Genomic DNA, 24,281 nt, shown 5'->3' on the forward strand with positions numbered 1-24,281 from the left:
GCTGGATCTTGTGGTAGGCTGATTTCCATTTTCCTGAGGAATCTCCATACTGATCTCTAAAGTGGCTGCACAAGTTGGCATTCCCACCAGCAGTGGAGGAGTGTACCCCTTTCTTCACATCCTCTCCAGAATAAACTGTCATTAGTGTTTTTGATCTTAGCCATTCTGACCATTCTGATGGGAGTGAGATTGGGCTTGGTTTTCTGCATTGTCTCTGTATATTGCAAGAAGATGTTGCTTTGATGAAGCTCAAGACCAACACTTATCTTTGGGTATAAGGATACATTTGTAGAATATAGTTAGGGATTACATTGATTTAGTGAAATGGAAATTGTAGGTTCTCTCCCAAGAGTCACTATTTCATTGGCAAGAGATTGTTGGTTAGGTTTCCAGCAGCAGACACAATTTACCTCTTATTGAGTGATCCTTATGTCCAATTAGGGAGTTGTGGGTAACTGCTGTGGTATGTTTGTCACTATTGAATGTTTAGAGCTATGGTATCATGCTGGTCATTGTGTTTCATAGGTATCATAGTTGTGTATGACTATTGGTTTATTTCCACCCTTAGAGTCTTTCAAGGCATCCGCAGAGAAGAAACTTTCAGAATTAGAGGATTATCCTCCAGATTCTATGAACAAGTACATAGTGTCTTCAGCATAAGAAATTACTTTGAGAATCTGTGAGGCAGTTAAAGATAACCTATGCTTTGGATGTTCCTTGGACTATCATGACCAACAACTCAAAATGTGGCTTTTCATGCCTTGCCTGTAGTTTTTTTATTGTTTCTTTGTTTGGGACAGTCTATAACTATTGGGAAAATAATAAGTTCAACGAATAAAGAAGTTGGGAAATAATCTTTCAACTATGGCAAATAAAAGTAACACAACAGAATTCTCTATATAATAATTGCTTGAATGTTCACATTCTGCCAATTTTGTTTTTAAGTCTACCGATTAGTTTCATTAAAATAATAGAAATTTCCAAAAAACAATTAGACATTTAGGGCTGTAACTCAGTGGTAGAGTGTATGGAAAAAAGTGTGTGTGTGTGTGTGTGTGTGTGTGTGTCTTCACATCTCGTCTTAATACTTGGAACACTGAGACAGGTTTGTTACTATGATTGTGAGGCCAGGATGGGCTACATAGGAGACTCTAAGACAAAAATATTTTTTTACTAAATTGAAGATGAGATACAAAAATTATTTTAAGTGTTCATTCGTTGCTTAAAAGAACAATAACATTTGGTTGAATTTACAGCAAGAATCTGAGAAAAGGCAAATAATCAGAAATTTCAACCATAAATATTGAAAAATAAATCCTATGAAATTTTAGGATTTACATCTACATTTATAATATTCATGGGTAGGTGCTTAAGTCCCTAAATTAAAAAATGCAATTCTTGATTGTCAGAATGTAAAGTCAAACTATATTAGATTACACAAATATGCTGATTGGACAAAAGCTGCTAGTCTTCTATGAGATGTACCAGCACTCAATAGTGTCTTCTTGTAATAGATCTTATTGCAGTTTGTTTTTTTCTCTGTTGTAAATAAAGGGTCAAGTAATATCTTCTAATAACTTACAGCTCCATCTTTTTCTTGTTAGGACATGTCACCTAGCACTTTTTGATTATATGTTCTCAGATAATAGCTAGGGCAGATTGACCAAAAGAGAGCAATTTCTTTAATCAGGATAACATAATGATTCCATCACAAACTTTAGATAGAGCTATGGATATCATCAATTTTCTTTTTCATCTATTAACAGCGCTGTATCTTTAGTGGAATTGAAGACAGGACCTTCTGCAGGTCTCAATACAACTTTACAAAAGGCCATAACAATGGCTTTAGAATCACATCTATTAGCTCTACAATGAATCAAGTTTTCTAGTAAGTTGGCCATAACTTGAGGACAGGATCCTGCAAACACCAAGCAGTGATATGTAGGGAACTGAAGTCTGAATTCTCTACTTGTTGAAGGACTTCTCCGTATTCTTGAGTCATTTGGTGGGCATCAGTTTCTATGCCCATGAAAGAGGGAGCTGCTGTATGTTCTCTAAGGTGCTTTCTCTTTCTAGTGCTCCCTTCACAAAGATGCACAGGATCTGGCTATTTTTCTCTCAGTGTTTGATGATTATGAAGAATGTTGACATCCCTGTGGATTGTAACACTGGTAAAATAGAAAAGTTGTGACATTACAATATAACACCGTGGAAATAAAAATCAATGTGATTAAACTCCCCTGAAACAAATTTCTTTGTTTATGTGGATGGTAGTTGAGCAGCTGTCTAAAAACAATCTGAACTAAGTGCAAACAAAATATCCCAATAGTGGTTGAAAATACATAGTAAACATTACCATTTTCATTTCTGATGAAGCAAAAAATAATTAGGTTGAATACATTCAATGCAATTATTTAATTGAATTTAATTTATGCCTTATTACTGTGATGAGTACATTTATTATTTCAAAAGTATGTAGCAAAAGAAACATTTAGACTGTAAGAAAACAGACTAAAGGTTTAAATGTTTCCCTGAACAAATAAATCTGAAAGAACCATGTATCATTATGTATGTGACAAAGATAAATAGAAAAACTTACAAATATGTTTTTAATTTATTCATCTATAATGAATACTTTTATGCATATGCATCCAAGTTTACATTTAGGTTTAAGTATTGTTATAACAACATTATATTTTAATTTCTGTAATGAACATTGAGCCGTTGGTTACTATTGTCAACGTGATAAGTATTATCTCCTCCATTTTGCACATGGAGGGACTAAGAGTAGGGAAATTTATTAATTTATATAAAGGTACATATGCAGTGAATGGTGGAGACAAGCTAGAGACCTAGCATTCTGGTTTCATTGACACCTTATTGTGACGATTCATAAAACTCTACTAAGTTACTTAAATGTTATTATATTCTTTTGTATTTATAAGCTTAACAGGGAAATTTGCTCTTTACTTTTGTACAAATCAAAATGTCTCTTATTTATCAGCAACAACAACTTCTATTTTTTTGTGTTCTGCAAATCCAAAGATCTGTACTATCTTCAATTTTCTCTTTAACTAGACTATCATTCACAAGCATGATTTGCTAAGATGTATATTATACTTTATTGATGCCTTTTATTTTACACTTAATTTGCAGCAAACAAATTTCTTGTGAATTTACATGGAATGAAAAGCATTCTATGCCTTATGAAGAAATAAGTAGCCAATTCATGCCTCTTTTCATTCTTATCGGAGGCCTTATTTAGTTCTGACATTGTGTGGGTCCAGAATATGTATATGTGTTTGAATCACCTGCTTTTCTTCTTATTCTGAGTCTTTTTTATTTATACATTTTTTATTGTGACCAAGTTGGTTGAATCTGTGGATTGCAAACTCACAGTTGAGAAGATTCACCTTAGTCCATTCCAGAACCCTGGTATCTTGTTTCTGTTGGTTTTCCCTTTTGGGAATTTTTGCCTGGGTAATTCATTGTCTACCACCCTGGAGTCAGAGACAGTGGGCCAGAGCAACACTAAGCAGGAGAAATTGTAAACATTGTAAACCTTGACAAGCTGGAGGCTTGATTCTTGTTCATGTCATAGCACGTTAAAAGAAGGGAATTTTTATCAATGGGACCATTTAGCATTTTGGCATTGCCTAAATGTGGCATAAGAAACTCCATTTGCATACATACAGGCTGGAAGAAGAGAATTGAAATGTATGTTTTCTTGCCCATGGGGATTGGTCTTTTACTTTTACTCTTTTTACACTGAGAGAAAAGGCAAGAGTTAGATTCCAAGGTTTATGAACTCAATTCAGGTCAACTGGAGAGAACACACTACAACGTGAAAATCCAGTTGGATTGCCAATTATAATGCGTTCTTGTTCTTTTTTAAAATTTCACCAGCATTTGTTTTGATTTAAATTAGGAACAAGCTTGCTTCACTTGTCAATACCAGATCTCTCTCCCTCGCCTCCTCTCGTGCTACCCTTCAATCATTCCCCAATGCCTCGCCCAATCCCCACTCCACTCTCCAAGGAGGGTGAGGCCATTCATCGGGGGATCTGGAAAGTCTGTCATATCATCCAGGGAATGGCCTAGGCCCTCCCCCATGTGTCCAGATAGAGACAGCATCCCTCCATGTGGAGTGGGCTCCCAAAGTCCATCTGGATGACAGGGATAAGTGCTGATCTATTGCCCAGGGCACCAAAGAATGCCCAAGTCTCCGCACTGACATGTACATTCAGGGGGTCTGGATCAGTCTCATGCTGGCATCTCAGCTATCACTCTGGAGTCCATGAGCTCCCCCCTTGTTCAGGTCAGCTGTTTCTGTGGATTTCATCCTCCAAGTCTTAACCCCTTTGCTCTCCACATCCTCTCCAGCACAAATTATCCTTGGTGTTTTTTTATGTTTTTTTTTAATTTTCGAATTTTTTAAAAATTTTAAATAGCTTGTTTTACATGTCAATCCCAGTTCCCTCTCCCTCCCCTCCTCCCGTACCCCCGCATCCCCCCCCATCCTCCCACCCTATTGCCAATTCCTTCCCCATAGGGGATATCTAGAGTCTATCATTTCATTCAGGGTAGGGTCCAGGCACTTCCCTAAGAGTTCAGGCAGAGAGAGCAACCCTCTTTGTGTTATGGACACATGATGTTTGTTAGTATTCGAGGCATAAACACTGATCCACTGCTCAGGACCCCATAGGTAGCCCAGGCCTCCTCATTGACTCTCACATTCAGGGAGTCTGGATCGGTCCCATGCTGGCCTCCCAGCTGTCTGTCTGGCGTCCAAGAGCTCTCCCCTGTTCGGATCAGCTGTCTCTGCTGGTTTTGCCAGCCCATTCTTTGCCATTTTGCTCTTCGCTCCTCTCTCTCTGTCGCTGGGTTCCTTGGGTTCTGTTCAGTATTTAACTGTGGGTGTTTGCCTCTGCTTCCATCAGTCACTGGATGAAGGCTCCAGGATGGGAGATTTTTATTTTAGCAACTCTGACAGGAGTAAGGTGGTATCTCAGAGATGTTTTGATTTGAATTTCCTTGATGGCTAGGATGTTGAGCACTTTTTCAAGTGAATCTCAGCCATTTTAATCTATGGTATTGAGAATTCTCTATTTAGTTCTGTACTCCACTGTTTAATTGGATCCTTTGGTGTTTTGGAAACTTGCTTCTTGACTTCTTTGTAAATTTTGTAGATCAACCCTCTGCCAGATATGGGGTTAGTGAATATCTTTTCCCATTCTGTGGTCTGCCTTTTTGTATTGTTGACAGTGTCCTTTGCCTTGCAGAAGCTTCTCAGTTTCAAGAGGTCCCATTTATTAATTGTCAATCTCAGTGTCTGTGCTACTGGTGTTATGTTCAGGAAGCTGTCTCCTGTACCAGTTCATTCAAGGGTACTTCCTACTTTCTCATCTAAGAGTTTCAGTATGGCTGGATATACGTTGAGGTATTTGATCCATTTGGACTTAAGTTTTGTGCAAGGTGGTAGTCTTCTACAAGCCAATATCCAGTTATGCCAGCACCATTTGTCGAAGATGCTTTCTTTTTTTCCAATGTATAATTTTAGCTTCTTTGTCAAAAATCAAGTGTTCATAGGTGTATCGGTTTGTATCAGGATTTTCAATTTGATTCCATTTGTCTACCTGCCTGTTTTTGTGCCAATATCAAGCTTTTTTCAGGACTATGGCTCTATAATAGAGCTTGAAATCAGGGATGGTGATGCCTCTAGAAGTTTCTTTATTGTACGGGATTGTTTTGGCTGTCCTGAGTCTTTTGCTTTTCCATATAAAGTTGATTATTGTTCTTTCAAGTTCTGTGAAGAATTGTGCAGGTATTTTGATGGGGATTGCATTGAATTTGTAGATTGCTTTGGCAAGATTGCCATTTTTACTATGTTGATCCTACCAATCCAAGAGCTTGGGAGATCTTTCCATTTTCTGGTATCTTCTTTAATTTCTTTCTGTAAAAACTCAAAGTTCTTGCTGTACAGGTCTTTCACTTGTTTGGTTAGCATTACCCCCAAATATTTTATGTTTGCAGCTAATGTACAGGGTGATGTTTCTCTGATTTCTTTCTCAGCACATTTATCACCTGTATATAATAGGGCTACTGATTTTTTTCATTATTTTTATTACATTTTTTTAGAAAAGAGAATGCTGCACATGTCAATTCCAGCTCTCTCTCTTCCCTCCTCTAGCACCCCTGCATCATCCCCCCCAGCCTCCCACCCCATCCCCACTCCCTTCCACATAGGGATATCCAGAGTCTGTCATTTCATTCAGGGCAGGGTGCAGTCCCTCCCCCAAGAGTCCAGGCTGAGAGAGTATCCCTCATTGTGTTATAGACACACAAATTTAATTTGTATGTCAGGGATAAACGCTGATCTACTGCCCAGGGCCCCATAGGTTGCCCAGGTCTCCTCACTGACTCTCAAAATCAGGGGGTCTGGTTCAGTCCCATGCTGGCCTCCCAGCTATTGGTCTAGGGTCCAAGAACTTCCCCTTGTTCAGGTCAGCTGTTTCTGCTGGCTTCACCAGCTCATTTGCTTATCACTTCTCTCTCTGTGTTACTGGTCTCCAGGCATCCAGTTCAGTGTTTATCTGTGGGCATTTTCCTCTGCTTCCATCAGTCTCTGAATGAAGGTTCCAGGATGGCATATAAGACAGTCATCAAGTTCATTATCAGGAATGGGCATTTAAGGAAGTCTCTTCACTATTGCCTAGTTTGCCAGTTGGTATTATCCTTGTAGATCACTAGAGATCTCCCTGGTGCCAGATCTCTCTTCAAACCTATAATGACTCCCTCTATTATGGTATTTCTCATTCTGTTCTCCCTTTATTCTTCCCCCAATTCAAACTTCTTGCTCCCTCATGACCTCTCCTCCTCTTCTCCCTATTTCCTCTTCCCAGCTCCCACTCCCTGCACCTCCTACCATGCTCCCAATCTGTTCAGGAGATCCTGCCTCATTCCTCCTCCTTGGGGTACCATGCATATCTCTTTCAGGTTCCTTCCTGTTTCCCAGACTCTCTGGGAGTGGGATTGTAGGCTGGCACTCCCATGATTCATGTCTAAAATCCACATGTGAGTGAGTACATACCATGTTTTTCTTTTTGTGACTGGGTTACCTCACTCAGGATGGTTTCTTCCAGTTCCATCCATTTGCCTTCAAATTTCAAGATTCCATTGTTATTTTTTTCTGTTGAATAGTAATCCATTGTGTAAATATACCACATTTTTCTATCTACTCTTCAGCTGAGGGGCATCTAGGTTGCTTCCAGTTTCTGGCTATTACAAATAATGGTGCTATGGACATAGTGGAACAGACATCCTTGTTGTATGAAAGTATGCCTAAGAGTGGAATTGCTGTGTCTTGTGGTAGATTGATTCCTATTTTCCTGAGGAATCTCCATGCTGATTTCCAAAGTGGGAGTGGCAATCCCACCAGCAGTGGAGGAGTGTTCCCCTCTCTTCACATCCTCTCCAGCATAAATTGTCTTCGGTGTTTTTGATTTTAGCCATTCTGAGAGGGGTGAGATGGTATCTCAGAGCTGTTAAGATTTGCATTTCCCTGATGGCTAAGGATGTTCAGCACTTTCTCAAGTGCCTCTCAACCATTTTAGACTCCACTATTGAGAATTCTCTATTTAGTTCTATACCCCACTTTTTAATTAGATCCTTTGGTGTTTTGGAGACTTGCTTCTTGAGTTCTTTGTAAATTTTGTCAAATGTGGGGTTAGTAAATAACTTTTCCCATTCTGTGGGTTATCTTTTTGTCTTGTTGATAGTGTCCTTTGCGTTACAGAAGCCTCTTAGTTTCAGGAGGTCCCATTTGTTAATTGTTGATGTCAGTGTCTGTGATATTGCTGTTATGCTTGGGAAATGATCTCTTGTATCAATTTCCTCAAGATTATCTTTCTCTTCTAAGATTTTCAGTGTAGCTGGATTTATATTTAGGTCTTTGATCCATTTGGACTAAAGTTTTGTGCATGGCACTAGATATGGATCTATCTTCAGTCTTCTGCATACCAATATCCAGTTATGCCAGCACTATTTGTTGAAGATGCTTTCTTTTTTCCATAGTATAATTTTAGCTCCTTTGTAAAAAATCAAGTATTCATAGGTGTGTGGGTTAAAATCAGGGCTTTCAATTCAATTACATTGGTTTACCTATCTATTTTTGTGCCAATACCAAGCTGTTTTCAGGACTATAGCTCTATAATAGAGCTTGAAGTCAAGTATGGTGATGCCTCCTGAAGTTCCTTTATTGTATAGGGTTATTTTGGCTATCCTGGGTCTTTTATTTTTCCATATAAAGTTGATTATTGTTCTTTCAATGTCTGTGAAGAATTGTGCCAGTAATTTGATAGGGGTTGCCTTAAATCTGTAGAATGCTTTTGGCAAGATTGCCATTTTTATTATGTTGATCCTACCAATCCAATAGCATGGGAGATCTTTCCATTTTGTGGTGTCTTCTTTGATTTCTTTTTTTAGAGACTCAAAGTTCTTTATAAAGAGGTCTTTCACTTCTTTAGTTAACACTATCCCCAGATATTTGGTGATCCTTTTGTCTATATAATTGGTAATGTTTCTCTGATTTCTTTCTCAGCCAATTTGTCATCTGTATACAATAGGGCTACTGATTTTTTTGAGTTAACCTTGTATCCTGCCTCTTTGCGGAAGGTATTTATCAGCTGTAGGAATTCCTTTACAGTGCTTTTCGGGTCACTTGTGTAGACTATCCGTAGACTATCCTATCATCTGCAAATAGTGAAAGTTTGCCTTCTTCTTTTCCTATTTGTATCCCCTTGATCTCCTTTTGCTGTTCTATTGCTCTAGCTGGGAACTTCAAGTACAATATTGAAGAGATATGGAGAGAGTAGACAGCCTTGTCTTGTTCCTGATTTTAGAGGAATCCCTTGACTTTTTCTCCATTTAGTTTGATGTTAGCTGTTGGTTTACTGTATATTGCTTTTATTATGTTCAGACATGTTCCAATTATCCCAGATCTCTCTAGGACCTTTATCATGAAGGGGTGCTGGATTTTGTCAAAGGTTTTTCAGCATCTAGTGAGATGATAACGTGATTTTTCTTTCTCAGCTTTTTTATATCGTGGATTACATTGATGGATTTTCATATGTTGAACCACTCGTGCATCCCAGGGATGAAGCCTACTTGATCCAGGTGGATGATTTTTCTGATGTGTTCTTGGATCCAATTTGCTAGTATATTCCCTTTCTTTTTCTTTCTTTCTTTCTTTCTTTCTTTCTTTCTTTCTTTCTTTCTTTCTTTCTTTCTCTTTTTTACCCTTGTTTTTGTTTTTAGATACAGGGTTTCTTTGTATTGTTTTGGAGGCTGTCCTGAAACTCGCTCTCTTGACCATGGTGGCCTTGAACACACAGAGGTCTGCCAGCCTCTGCCTCCCGAGTGCTGGAATTAAAGGTGTGTGCCATCAACGCCTGGCCCAATTTGCTAGTGTTTTATTGAGTGTTTTTCATCAATGTTCATGAGGGAAATTGGTCTGTAGTTCTCTGTCTTACTTGTGTCTTTGTGTAGCTTGGATACCAGGGTAATTGTATGTGGGAACACCAGACCTTGAGCAGAGACCCACTTCCCCTTCTGCTTGGGAGTAGGCAGCTGTAAGACGTGTTTACTAAAAACAATACAATGCCTGGGGGCATTAAGTTCCTGGAAAAGGCCTGCCCGCAGAAGCCACCCTGAGCTCGACCTTGTCCAAAGACTAACCGCCTCTTCTGCCACGCCCAGATCAGTTTTTGGGGTCAGAGCAGAACCAGCCAGGGTAGAGGAGAGAGCAGACGCTTCTCTGGTGGGAGCCTTTCTTAGGAAGTTTTCTTGAACCTTTTTGGAGCCTGCTTAAAGTTTTCTTTACATCGTTGAACGAGTCTCTGTGTTGTCAATCCCCGACACCTTCCGCAAGTTCTCGGACACAGGCCGCGCAGCAGACGCGACAATTGTAGTCTCATAAAAAGAGTTTAGCAGTGAACCTTTCGCTAGTATTGTGTGGAACACTTTGAGTAGTATTGGAATTAGCTCTTCTTTCAATTTCTGGTAGAATTCTGCAGTGAAGCCATCTGGGTCTGGGCTTTATTTTTTGGTTGGGAGACTTTTGATGAGTGCTTCTTTTTCATCAAGGGTTACAGGTCTGTTTAGAGTGTTTCTCTGTTTTTGATTTAGTTTTGGCAAATCCAGAAAATTGTCCATTTTCTTTAAATTTTTGAATTTTGTGTAGTACAAGTTTTCAACGTATGTCCTGATGATTCTCTGGATTTCCTCATTGTTTGGTGTTATGTCCCCCTTTTCATTTGTGATTTTGTTAATTAGCGTACTCTCTCTCTGCATTTGGTTTCTTTGGGCAAAGGTTTGTCTATTTTGATTTTCTAAAAGAACCAACTCTTTGTTTCATTGATGCTTTGCAATGATTTCCTAGTTTCTACTGTGTTGATTTCAGCCCTCAATTTGATTATTTCCTCGTGTTTACTCCTTCTGGGTGAGTTTGCTTCTTTTTGTTATAGAGCATTCAGTTGTGCTATTAATTCTCCAGTGTGACTGTTTTCCAGTTTCTTTATGTGAGCACTTGTTGCTATGAAATTTCTTCTCAGCACTGCTTTCACAGTGTCCCAAAAGTTTGGGTATGTTGCGTCTTCATTCTCATTAAATTCCAGGAAGTCTTTAATTTCTTTTTTATTTCTTCCCTTACCTAGGGATGATGCAATTGTGCATTGTTCAATTTCCATGAGTTTGTAGAGTTTCTGAGACTAGTTTTACTGTTGAATTCTAATTTTAATGCATGGTGTTCTTTTAAGATACAAAGGGTTATTCCAATGTTTTTGTATCTGTGGTGGTTTGCTATGTTTCAGATTATGTGGTCAATTTTAGAGTGGGTCCCATGAAGCTCTGAGAAGCAGGTTTATCCCTTTGTGTTTGGATGGAATGTTCAATAGATGTCTGTCAAACCCAGTTGGGTCATAACTTCCATTAGTTCTTTTGTTTGTTTGTTAAGTTTCTGTCTGAAGGTCCTGTCTAGTGGTGAGAGCAGAATATTGAAGTCTCCTACTACTAGTGTGCGAGCTTTTATATGCGATTTGAGCTTTAGTAATGTTTCTTTTACGAATGTGTGTGCCTTTGCATTTGGGGCATAGATGTTCAGAATTGAGACTTCATCTTGAAGTACTTTTCCTTTGATGGATATGTAATGTCCTTCTTCATCTCTTTTGATTGATTTTAATTGAAGTCTAATTTGTTTGATATTAGATTTGCTATACCAACTTGTTTCTGGGGTCTCTTTGACTGGAAATTCTTGTTGAGATGTGTTTCTTGTGTGCAGGAGAAGGATGGGTCCTGTCTTCATTTCCATTCTACTTGTGTGTGTCTTTTTATAGGCAAATTGAGACTGTTGACATAGAGGGATATTAATGACCATTGATTGTTGATTCTCTTTTGTTTGTGATTTGTTGGTGGTGCTGTTATTGTGTGTAGCTTTTCTTTTTTATTGTTTTTAATTTTAATTTTAAATAGCTTCTTTTACATGTCAATCCCAGTTCCCTCTCCCTCCCCTCCTCCCGCACTCCCCTTCCCCCCCAGCCTCCCACCCTATTGCCAATTCCTTCCACATAGGGGATATTTAGAGTCTGTCATTTCACTCAGGGTAGGGTCCAGCCACTCCCCTAAGAGTCTAGGCTGACAGAGCATCCCTCTTTGTGCTATGGGCACACGATGACTGTTTGTATTCCAGGGATAGACACAGATCCACTGCTCAGGGTCCCATAGGTTGCCCAGGCCTTTTCACTGACACTCACATTGGGGGGGTCCAGATCAGTCCCATGCTGGCCTCCCCACTGTCAGTCTGGGGTCCAAGAGCTCTCCCCTGTTCAGATTAGCTGTCTCTGGTTTTGCCAGCTCTTTCTTTGCTAATTTGCTCATAACTCCTCTCTCTGTCACTGGGTTCCTTGGGTACAATTCAGTGCTTAATTGTGTGTGTTTGCCTCTGCTTCCATCAGTCACTGGATGAAGGCTCCAGGATGGTAATAGACATCAAGTTCATTATCAGGAATGGGCATTCGACGTGGTCTCTCCACTATTGCTTAGCTTGCCAATTGGTATTATCCCTTTAGATCACTTGAAGTCGCTCTGGTGCCTGATCTGTCTTCTAATCAATGATTCCCTCTCCCCCTATTCTATCCCACCCACTCAAACTTCCTGTTCCCCCATGACCTACTCTCTCTTTCTCTTCTCCCCCTCTCTTCTTCCCAGCTCCCACTCCCCCACTCCCCTCGCCATATTCCCCATCAGAAGATCTTGTCTCAATCCTTTTCTCTTGGGTACTATGCATATATGCATATCTTTTAGGTTCTTTCCTGTTTCCCAGACTCTCTATCAGTAGAAGTGCTGACTGGCACTCTCCTGATCCATGTCTATAATCCATATATGAGTGAGTACATACCATGGTTGTCTTTTTGTGACTGGGTTACCTCACTCAGGATGGTTTCTTCCAGTGCTATCCATTTACCTGCGAATTTCAAGATTCCATTGTTTTTTTCTGCTGAGTAATACTCCATTGTGTAAATGTACCACATTTTCTCTATCCACTGTTCAGTTGAGGGGCATCTAGGTTGCTTCCAGGTTCTGGCTATTACAAATAATGCTGCTATGAACATAGTGGAGCAGATGTCCTTGTTGTATGAATTTGCCTCCTTTGGATATATGCCTAAGAGTGAAATTGCTGGGTCTTGTGGTAGATTAATTCCCATTTTCCTGAGGAATCTCCATGCTGATTTCCAAAGTGGCTGTATGAGTTGGCACTCCCACCAGCAGTGAAGGAGTGTTCCCCTCTCTCTACATCCTCTCCAGCATAAATTGTCTTCGGTGTTTTGCATTTAAGCTATTCTGACAGGAGTAAGATGGTATCTCAGAGTTGTTTTGATTTGCATTTCCCTGATGGTTAAGGATGTTGAGCACTTTCTTAAGTGTCTCTTGGCCATTTTAGTCTCCTCTACTGAGAATTCTCTACTTAGTTCTGTACCCCACCTTTTAATTGGATCCTTTGGTGTTTTGGAGACTTGCTTCTTGAGTTCTGGGTAAATTTTGGAGATTAGCCCTCTGTCAGATGTGGGGTTAGTGAATATCTTTTCCCATTCTGTGGCCTGCCTTTTTGTCTTGTTGATAGTGTCCTTTGCCTTACAGAAGCTTTTTAGTTTCAGGAGGTCCCATTTGTTAATTGTCCATCTCAGTGTTTGAGCCACTGGTTTTATGTTTAGGAAGTGGTCTCCTGTGCCAACTTGTTGAAGAGTATCTCCCACTTTCTCTTTTCAAAGTTTCAGTGTGGCTGGATTTATGTTGAAATCTTTGATCCATTTGGACTTAAGTTTTATACAAGGCGATAAAAATGGATCTATTTGCAGTCTTCTGCATACCAGTACCCAGTTATGCCAGCACCATTTGTTGAAGATGCTTTCTTTTTTCCATTGTGTAGTTTTAGCTTCTTTGTCAAAAATTAAGTGTTCATAGGTGTGTGGGTTAAAATCAGGGTTTTAAATTCGGTTCCATTGGTCTACCTGCCTATTTTTTTGTGCCAATACCAAGCTGTTTTCAGGACTATAGCTCTATAATAGAGCTTGAAGTCAGGTATGGTGATGCCTCCTGAAGTTCCTTTATTGTATCGGGTTGTTTTGGCTCTCCTGGGCCTTTTGTTTTTCCATATAAAGTTGACTAATGTTCTTTGCAGGTCCTTGAAGAATTGTGATGGAATTTTGATAGGGATTACATTGAATCTGTAGACTGCTTTTGGCAAGATTGCCATTTTTATTATGTTGATCCTACCAATCCAAGAGCACGGGAGATCTTTCCATTTTCTGGTATGCTCTTTGATTTCTTTCTTTAAAGACTCAAAGTTCTTGATATACAGGTCTTTCACTTCCTTGGTTAACATTATCCCCAGATATTTGATGCTGTTTCTGGTTATTGTAAAGAGTGATGTTTCTCTGATTTCTTTCTCAGTCACTTCATCATCTGTATATAAATAGGGCCACTGTCTTTTTTTTTTTTTTGTGTTTACCTTGTATCCTGCCACTTTGCTGAAGGTGTTTATCAGCTCTAGGAGTTCCCTTGCAGAGTTTTTTGGGTCACTTATGTAAACTATCATATTATCCGCAAATAGTGAAAGTTTGCCTTCTTCTTTTCCTATTTGTATCCCCTTTATCTCCTTTTATTGTCTTATTGCTGTAGCTAGAACTTCAAGTACAATATTGAAGAGATATGGAGAGAGTGGACAGCCTTGTCTTGTTCCTGATTTTAGAGGAATTGCTTTGAGTTTCTCTACATTTAGTTTGATGTTAGCTGTTGGTTTACTGTATATTGCTTTTATTATATTTAGGTATGTTCCTGTTATCCCTGATCTCTCTTGGACCTTTATCATGAAGGGGTGCTGGATTTTGTCAAAGGCTTTTTCAGCATCAAGTGAGGTGATCATGTGGTTTTTCTTTCGCAGTTTGTTTATATGGTGGATTACATCAATAGATTTTCTAATGTTGAACCATCCCTGCATTTCTGGGAGGAAGCCTACTTCATCATGGTGGATGATTTTTCTGATGTGTTCTTGAATCCGGTTTGCGAGTATTTGATTGAGTATTTTTGCATCGATGTTCATGAGGGAAATTGGTCTACAGTTCTCTTTCTTAGTTGTGTCTTTGTGTGGCTTGGATATCAAGGTAATTGTAGCCTCGTAAAAAGAGTTTGGCAGTGAGCCTCCTGCTTCTATTGTGTGGAATACTTTGAGGAGCATTGGAGTTAACTCTTCTTTGAATTTCTGGTAGAATTCTGCACTGAAGCCATCTGGGCCTGGCCTTTTTTTGGGGGGAGACTTTTGATGACTGCTTCTATTTCATTAGGGGTTATAGGTCTGTTTAGATTGTTTATCTGCTCTTGATTTAGTTTTGGCAAGTGATATCTATCCAGGAAATTGTCCATTTCCTTTAAATTTTCAAATTTTGTGGAGTACAGATTTTCAAAGTGTGCCCTGATGATTCTCTGGATTTCTTCAGAGTCCGTTGTTATGTCCCCTTTTTAAATCCTGATTTTGTTAATTAGCATGCTCTCTCTGTCTTTTGGCTAGTTTAGACAGAGGTTTGTCTTTTTTTTTTTTTTTTTTGATTTTCTCAAAGAACCAACTCTTTGTTTCATTGATTCTTCTCAGTGTTTTCCTGGTTTCTACTTGATTGATTTCAGCCCTCAAATTGATTATTTCCTGGCATCTGCTCCTCCTGGGTGAGTTTGCTTCTATCTATTCTAGAACATTCAGCTGTGCTATTAATTCTCTTGTATGACTGTTCTCCAGTTTTTTCATGTGGGCACTTAGTGCTATAAACTTTCCTTTCAGCACTGCTTTCAAAGTGTCCCATAAGTTTGTGTATGTTGTGTCTTCATTCTCATTTTATTCCAGGAAGTCTTTAATATCTTTTTTTACTTTTTTCTTTACTCAGGAATGGTACAATTGTGCATTGTTCAATTTCCATGAGTTTGCAGGGTTTCTGCGATTTGTGATATTGTTGAATTCTAATTTTAATGCATGGTGGTCTGATAAGATACAGGGGGTTATTCCAATTTTTTTTGTAACTGTGGAGATTTGCTATGTTTTCTATTACGTGGTCAATTTTAGAGAAGTTTCCATGTGGTGCCGACAAGAAGGTATATCCCTTTGTATTTGGGTGGAATGTTCTATAGATGTCTGTTAAACCCAGTTGCTCATAACTTCTATTACTTCTTTTGTTTCTTTGTTAAGTTTCTGTCTGGAGGTCCTGTCTACCGGTGAGAGCAGAGTGTTGAAGTCTCCTACTATTAGTGTGTGAGATTTTATGTGCATTTTGAGCTTTAGTAATGTTTCTTTCATGAAATATAGGCGCCTTTGTATTTGGGGCGTAGATGTTTAAAATTGAGGCTTCATCTTGATGTACTTTTCCTTTGATGAATATGAAGTGTCCTTCTTCATCTCTTTTGATTGATTTTAATTTGCAGTCTAGTTTGATAAATATTAGGATTGCTACACTCTCTTGTTTCTTGGGACCCCTTGATTGGAGATCTTTACCCAACCCTTTACTCTGAGATAACATCTGTCTTTGATGTTGAGATGTGTTTCTTGTATGCAGCAGAAGGAAGGGTTCTGTCTTCGTATCCATTCCGCTAGTCTGTATCTTTTTATAGGCAAGTTGAGGCTGTTGACATTGAGGGATATTAATGACCATTGATTGATGATTCTTGTTTGTCCTTGATTTAGTGTTAGTGAAGTTATTTTGTATAGTTTCTCCTTCCTTTTTCTTTTGGTGTTTTGTAAAGTGGGATTATATATTGCCTGTGTCTTTGTGAGTGTAGTTATCTTCCTTGGATCTATGTCTTACTTCTAGCACTTTCTGTAGAGATGGATTCATGGATACATATTGTGTAAATCTGGCTTTGTCATGGAATATTTTGTTTTCTTAATCTATGGTAATTGAGAACTTTTCTGGATTTAGTAGTCTGGGCTGGCATCCTTGTTCCCTTAGCGTTTGTAGGACATCTGTCCAGGATCTCTGTCCTGGATCATCTGTCCAGGCTTTCATCGTTTCCATTGAGAAGTCAGGTGTAATTCTGATAGGTCTGCCATTGTATGTTACTTGGCCTTTTTCTTTAGCTGCTCTTAATATTTTCTCTTTACTCTGTTTGATGTTTTGATTATTATATGGCAAGGTGACTTCTTTTTCTGGTCCAGCCTAATTGGTGTTCTGTATGATTCTTGTGTTTTCATAGGCATATCTTTCTTTAGGTTAGGAAAGTTTTCTTCTATGATTTTGTTGAATATGTTTTCTGTACCTTTGAGTTGTATTTCTTTGCCTTCTTCTATACCTATTATTCTCAGGTTTGGCTTCTTCATGGTGTCCCATATTTCCTGGATATTTTGTGTTAAGGATTTGTTGTTTTTGAGATTTTCTTTGGCTGACGACTCTATATTCTCTAACGAGTCTTCAACACCTGAGTTTCTTTCCTCTATCTCTTGTATTCTATTGGTGATACTTGCATCTTTAGTTCCTGATCTTTTACCCAGCTTTTCTATTTCCAGCATCCCTTCATTCTGTGTTTTCTTTATCATTTCTATTTCAGCTTTCAGTCCTTCAAATGTTTGAGTTGTTTCTTCATTTTTTTGCTTGTTTTATCTTGGTGCTCTTTAGATTCTTTGAGAGGTTTGTTTAATTCTTGAATATTTTTCCCCATTTCATGGATTTTTTGTTTGTTTTTTCTTCTATTTCTTTAAGGGATTTCCTCGTTTCTTCTTTGAGGGTCTCTATCATCTTCATAAAATAATTTTTAAGGTCTGTCTCCTCTGGTTTGTCTATGTAGTGCTTTTCGTGTGTTGCTGGTGTTGGATCCCTAGATTCTGGTGGGGTCATGTTGGTCTTTCTATTGCTGAATGAGCTCTTATTCTGTCTTCTTGCCATCTCTTCTTCCAGTGGGTGCTGGTGGGGTCTTTCTGTCTCCACTGGTCTCCTTCCTTCCTGAAGCTGAAGCTGGGGATGCTGATACTGAAGCTTAAGCTGAAGGTGGGGTTGCCAGAGGTTGGGGCCTGGAAGGGCTGATGTCTTTCCTGTGTGAGCGGGTCTTCTGGATGCCAGGAGCGGCTCCAGAAGATCAAGGGGATGGGTGTCGGGCGGGGGATCCCTGCCAGAGACACAATCTCACCTGAAGCTGGAGTTGCTGGGGTTGGGGGCCTGGAAGGGCTGATGTCCATGTGTAGCTTTTCTTCCCTTGATTGTTTTGATGTTTGGTAAAGTGGAATTATATATTGCCTATGTCTTTGTGAGTGTAGTTATCTTTTTTGAGTTGACATTTTCCTTCCAGCACTTTCTGTAGGGCTGGGTTCATGGATATGCACTGTTTAAACCTGGCTTTGTCATGGAATATTTTTTTCTCCATCTATGGTAATTGAAAGATTTGCTGGATACAGTAGTCTGGGCTGGCTTCCTTGCTCCCTTAGCATTCATAGAACATCCACCCAGGATCTTCTTGCTTTCATAGTTTCCATTTAGAAGGTGGGTGTATTTCAGATAAGTTTGCCTTTATATGGTACTTGGCCTTTTTCTTTAGCTGCTCTTAATATTTTCTCTTTATTCTGTAGGATTGATGTTTTATTATTATGTGGCAAGTGGACTTCTTTTTCTGTTCCAGCCTATTTGGTGTTCTATAAGATTCTTGTATTTTCATAGGCACATCCTTCTTTAGATTAGCTAAATTTTCCTCTATGATTTTATTGAATATGTTTTCTGTACTTTTGAGCTGTATTTCTTCAACTTCTTCTATACCTATTATACTCAGGTGTGGCTTCTTCTTGGTGTCCCATATTTCCTGCATATTTTGTGTTAGGGTTTTGTCGTGCTTGAGATTTTCTTTGGTTGATGACTTATATCCTCTAATGGGTCTTCAACACCTGAGATTCTTTCTTCCATCTCTTTATTCTATTGGTTATACTTGCATCTGTAGTCCCTGATTGTTTACCCAGCTTTTCTATTTCCAGCATCCCCTCTTTCTGTGTATTCTTTATTGTATTTATTTCAGCTTTCAATCCTTCAACTGTATGAGTTGTGTCCTTCATTTGTTTGGTTCATTTTTCTTGGTACTCTTTATATTCTCTAAGAGATTTGTTTATTTCTTGAATTTTTTCATTTGTCTTTTCCTCCATTTCATGTACTTTTGTTTGTTCTTTCTTCTATTTAAGAGATTTTGTCGTTTCCTCTTTGAGGGTCTCTATCATCTTCATAAAATAATTTTTAAGTCCGTCTCTTCTGCTTCATCTATGTTGTGCTTTTCATGTCTTGGTGGCATGGGGTCTCTAGATTCTGGTGGAGTCTTTCTTTTGCTGAGTGTGTTCTTATGATGTTTTCTTCCCATCTCAACTTTCAGTGGATACAGGTTGGGGTCTCTCTGTCTCCACTGGTCTCCGTCTTTCCTGAGACTGTGCACCTTGGGGGTGGTGTTTGGAAGGGCTCAAGTCTTTCCTGTGTGGGCCGGTCCTCTTGATGCCAGAAATAGACTCATGGCAGATTTAGGGAGTGGGCAGTGGGCAGGGAAGTGGTCCCAGGAATACCCAAGCTCACCTGAAGCTGCATGCAACATGGGTGGGGTCTGGGAGGGCGCAAGTCTTTCCTGTGTGTGCGGGTCCTCTCAATGCCAGGAGCAGGCCCCCAGAAGATTGAGGTGATTGACAGGGGGGGGATCCCAGCGGGCTACTGTTTTTTTTGAACCTTGTATCCTGCCACTTTGCTGAAGGTGTTTAGCACCTGTAGGATTTCCTGTGTGGAGGTTTTTGGGTCAGTTATGTAAACTATCATATCATCTGCCAATAGTGAAACCCTGACTTCTTCCTTTCCAATTTGTATCCCCTTGATCTCCTTTTGTTGCCTTATTGATCTAGCTAGAACTTCAAATACAATATTGAAGAGATATGGAGAGAGTGGACAGCCTTGTCTTGTTCATGATTTTAGAGGAATTGCATTGAGTTTCCCTTCATTTAGTTTGATGTTATCTGTTGATTAACTGTATACTGCTTTTATTATGCTCAGGTATGTTCCTGTTATCCCTAGCACCTTTATCCTGAAGGTGTGTTTGATTTTGTTCAAGTTGTTTTCCTCATCAAGTGAAATGATCATGCATTTTTTCTTTTGCAGTTTGTTCATATGGTGAATTAAATTGATAGATTTTTGTCTGTTGAACAATCCCTACATCCCTGGGATGAGGCCAAGTTGATCATGGTGTATGATTATTTTTGATGCCTTCTTGGATTCGATTTAGTAATATTTTATTGAGTATTTTTGCATCAATGTCCATGAGGGAGTTTGGTCTGTAGTTTTCTTTCTTACTTGTGTCTTAGGTACCAAGGTAATTGTAGCCTTGTAAAAAGACTTTGGCAAGAAAACTCATGCTTCTATGGTTTGGACCACCTTCAGGAGTATTGGAATTAGTTCTCCTTTCAATTTCTGGTAGATATCTGCACTGAAGCCACCTGGGCCTGTTTTTTTTTTTTTTTTTGGTTGGGAGACTTTTGAGTGAGTGCTTCTATTTCACTAGGGATTATAGGGCTGTTTATATTACTTATCTGCTCTTGATTTCATTTTGGTAAGTGATATCTCTCCAGAAAACTGTTCATTTTCTTTAAATGTTCAAATTTTGTGGAGTACATGTTTTTAAAATATGACCTGAAGATTCTCTGAATTTTTTCTCAGTGTCCATCATTATATCCACCTTTTCATTTCTGATTTTGTTAATTTGCATGTTCTCCTCTCTACTTTTAGTTAGTTTGGATAGAGGTTTGTCTATCCTGTTGATTTTCTTGAAGAACCAACTCTTTATCACATTGACTCTTTGTATTGTTTTCTTTGTTTTGACTTTATTAATTTCAGCCTTCAATTTGATTATTTCCTGGCATCTACTCCTCTTGGGTGAGTTTGCTTCTTTTTGTTCTAGAGCTTTCTATTTTGCTGTTAATTCTATAGTGTGACTATTCTCCAGTTTCTTTATATGTGCACTTAGTTATATGAACTTTCCTCTTAGTACTGCCTTCAAAGTATCCCGTAAGTTTGGATATGTTGTGTGTTCATTTTCATTGAATTTTAGGACATCTTTAATTTCTTTCATTAATTCTTCCTTGACCCAGCAATGGTGTAATTGTGTGTTATTCAATTTCCATGTGTTTGTAGGGTTTCTGCAATTTGTGTTGTTGTTGAATTCTAACTTTAAAGCATGGTGGTCTGATAAGATACAGGCTGTTATGCCAATTTTTTTGTACCTGTTGAGGTTTGCTATGTTGCCAAGTATGTGGTTGATTTTAGAGAAGGTTCCATGTGCTGCTGAGAAGAAGGTATATCTTTTGTGTTTGGGCAGAATATTCTATAGATATCTGTTAAACACAATTGGGTGATAACTTCTGTTAGTGCCTTTGTTTGTTTGTTAAGTTTCTGTCTTGTGGTCCTATTTAGTGGTGAGAGTGGGGTGTTCCTGTATACCACTATAACTGTGTTAGGTCTTATGTGTTATTTGAGTTTCAGTAATGTTTCTTTTACCAAGGTTGGTTCCTTTGTATTTGGGGGATAGATGTTCAGAATTGAGACTTCATCCTAATATATTTTCCCTGTGATGAATATGAAACGACCTTCTTCATCTTTTTTGATTGTAATTTGTTTGATATTAGGATACCTATACCAACTTATTTCTTGAATCTATTTGATTGGAAAATCTTATCCCAACTCTTTACTCTGAGGGAATGTCTGTCTTTGAAGTTGAGGTGTGTTTCTTATTTGCAGCAGAAGGATATCTTCTGTCTTCATATCTATTCTGTTATCCTGTGTCTTTTTATAGGCAAAATAAGACCATTAATATTGAGGGAGATTTAGGGCCATTGAGTGTTTATCTTGTTTGTTTTTGATTTGTTGTTGTTGGTGTTATTGTTTATGGATTTACACTACTATTTCTTTTGGCTTTTGGTAAAGTTGTATTTTCTATTGCCTATGTTTTGTGAGCATAGTTACTTTCCTTAGATCGAAGTTTTCCTTCCAGTACTTTCCGTAGGGCTGGATTTGTTGATATGTATTGTTTAAATCTGATTTTGTCATGGAATATCTTGTTTTCTCCATTTATATTGAATGAAAGCTTTGCTGGGTGTAGTAGTTTGGGCTGTCATCCTTGGTCTCTTAGTGTTGGTAGAATATTGATCTAGGATCTTCTGTCTTTCAGAGTTTCCATGGAGAATTCAGGTGTGATTTTGATAAGTTTGCCTTTGTATGTTATCTGGCCATTTTCCTTTGCTACTCTTAATATTCTTTCTTTATTCTGTATGTTTGGGGTTTTAATTATTATGGGGCAAGGAAACTTCCTTTTGTGGTCCACTCTGTGGTGTTGTGTAGGCTTCTTTTACTTTCATTGGCATGTCTTTCTTTAGGTTGGGAACGTTTTCTTCTATGGTTTTGTTGAATATGTTTTTGAACCTGTGAGCTGGATTTCTTCACCTTCTTCCTTACCTATTATTCTTAGATTTGGCCTTTTCACGGTGTCCCAATGTTTCCTGGATATTTTGTGTTACGGATTTGTTGGACTTAAGATTTTCTTTGGTTGGTGAATCTATTTCTCCTAGTGAATCTTCAACACCTGAGATTCTCTCTTCTAACTCCAGTATTCTGTTGGTTATGCATGTATCTGTAGTTCCTGATGGTTTACTCACCTTTTCTAATTCTAGCATTCCTTTATAGTGTGTTTTTTTATTGTTTCTATTTTGTCTTTCAAACCTTGCATTGTTTGAATTGTTTCTTGAAAATTCTGGTTTGTTTTTCTTCGATTTCTTTAAAAGATTTTCTCATTTCTTCTTTTAGCATGTCTATCATCTTCATGAAGTAGTTTTTAAGGTCATTCTCTTCTGTTTCATCTGTGTTGTGATGTTCAGGTCTTGCTTGTGTAGAGTCCTTATACTCTTGTGGTATCATATTGGTTTTTCTGTCATTGAATTTGGTCTTGTATTGTCATCTTCCCATACCTTCTTTCAGTGTGTACAGGTGTGGTCTCTTCCTTTCCTGGTGAGTCTGGGTCCAAGGCTTTCTTCCAGTGGGTGCAAGCAGGTCCAATTCACTGATGGGTCTCACAGGGTGCACAGTGTCTGAGGCCGCCCCTCTGCTGGTGGGTGGGAGCTCTGCCCTCTGCACTCTGCCTTTTGCCCTGTGCCCTATGCCCTCTGCCCTGAGTAGGGGTGGGAGTAGGCAGTCTCTCTGCAGGCTGTTGGTTGCTTGGTCCTCTGTGGGGGGCATGAGTCTAGCTTGCTGCAGTTCCCAGTCCAGGAGATCACAGATAGAGTGAGTGGAAATAAGTGGGGACCAGGATGGGGGCCTGGAGCTCACCTCTGCCCTCTGCCCTGAGTGGGTTGCAGCTGTAGTCAGACTCTCTCAGCAGGCTCCTGGTTCCTCAGTCCTCCAGCCCTCAGGGGGCGAGTTGAGCTTGCTGTAGTTCTTAGTCCAGGAGATCCTAGAGAGGGCAAGCAAAGGAAGTGGGGGGTACCTTATTCTGAGTCTTAAGCATCTACACCTTCCCCTCTTCTTGGAATTGTAAATTCAGACTGACAAATAAAATAATATACCTTGTAATATAAATTAATTGCAAATAAACAAAGAATAACAATGAAAGAAAACCAAGAAAGGAAATAAGGAAAAAAGCAAATCTTCTGACAAATTATGGACATAGTTTATATTTAGTCAGAGATATAACTGATTGTTTGTAGTAGAAGCTAACTCTTCTGAGAACTGATGATCCACACCCAAACTGCAAAAAGAATGAAAAAGAAAAAGAAAAAACAAGTAATCAAATATGCAAGTAAAACTTTTAAAATGTCCTTTAATATCATAGACATTCCTTAGGAAAATAGTTTACAACAGTGCTGTACAAACATGCAACTATCATTTCTAGTAACTATTATATTTGTACTCAATTAATTTCAGAATTATATCAGTACATGTTATATAAATACAATTTTTCATAAATTATTTTTCAAATAAAAATTAAAATGATTTTATTTCTTCAACTTTAAATTTTGTATTCTTTTAGTCTTGTGCAACCTCATTTAGAATTAGGTAAAAATTGTTTCATGAAAAATTGCTATGTTTATTTGAAAATTACTTCTTGGAGAATTGTAAACAGCTATATAACTTACACTATTCATGGTTCCCAAAAGCAATAAAAAGATACATATGAGAAAAATTCTGTGAGAAAAACTCTGTGAAGCAATAATTCAAATATTGACTGATGAGTTGAAAAAATAAATTTATCTTTCAAGAACTACATCAGCATGTATTGATTCTGTGACTCAATCTTCATAAAACCCAAGTTCTTTCAGTCTCCATTCTGCTGTACTTTCTGTTATGTACAACGATGCTTAGACACTTTTTGTTTATGATAATGAAGTGACTGTTGTGGTTATTTGTTTATATTTCATATACATGTGTGTGGTGTGTATGTGTGTTTTTGTATGTTCTAATGTTTGTGCATGTATGTATATGTGTATTTGTGTTGGGGTGTCTAAAGTTGGTATACAAAGTCTTTCGTGATAATGGTCCACCAAATTGGTTGAGGCAGGGTCTCTTAGTTGACCTCAGACCTAACTGATATGACTAGTCTGGCCAGTCAGCTTGTTGTAGGGATTCTATGTCTCTACCTCCCAAGTGCTATAATTACAGATAGGTTGCCATGTCCATGAATGTGTTAAGGATATCTGAATTTTT

This window comes from Mesocricetus auratus, unplaced genomic scaffold, assembly GCF_017639785.1.
Source record: "Mesocricetus auratus isolate SY011 unplaced genomic scaffold, BCM_Maur_2.0 Super-Scaffold_15014, whole genome shotgun sequence".
Classification (NCBI taxonomy): Eukaryota; Metazoa; Chordata; class Mammalia; order Rodentia; family Cricetidae; genus Mesocricetus; species Mesocricetus auratus.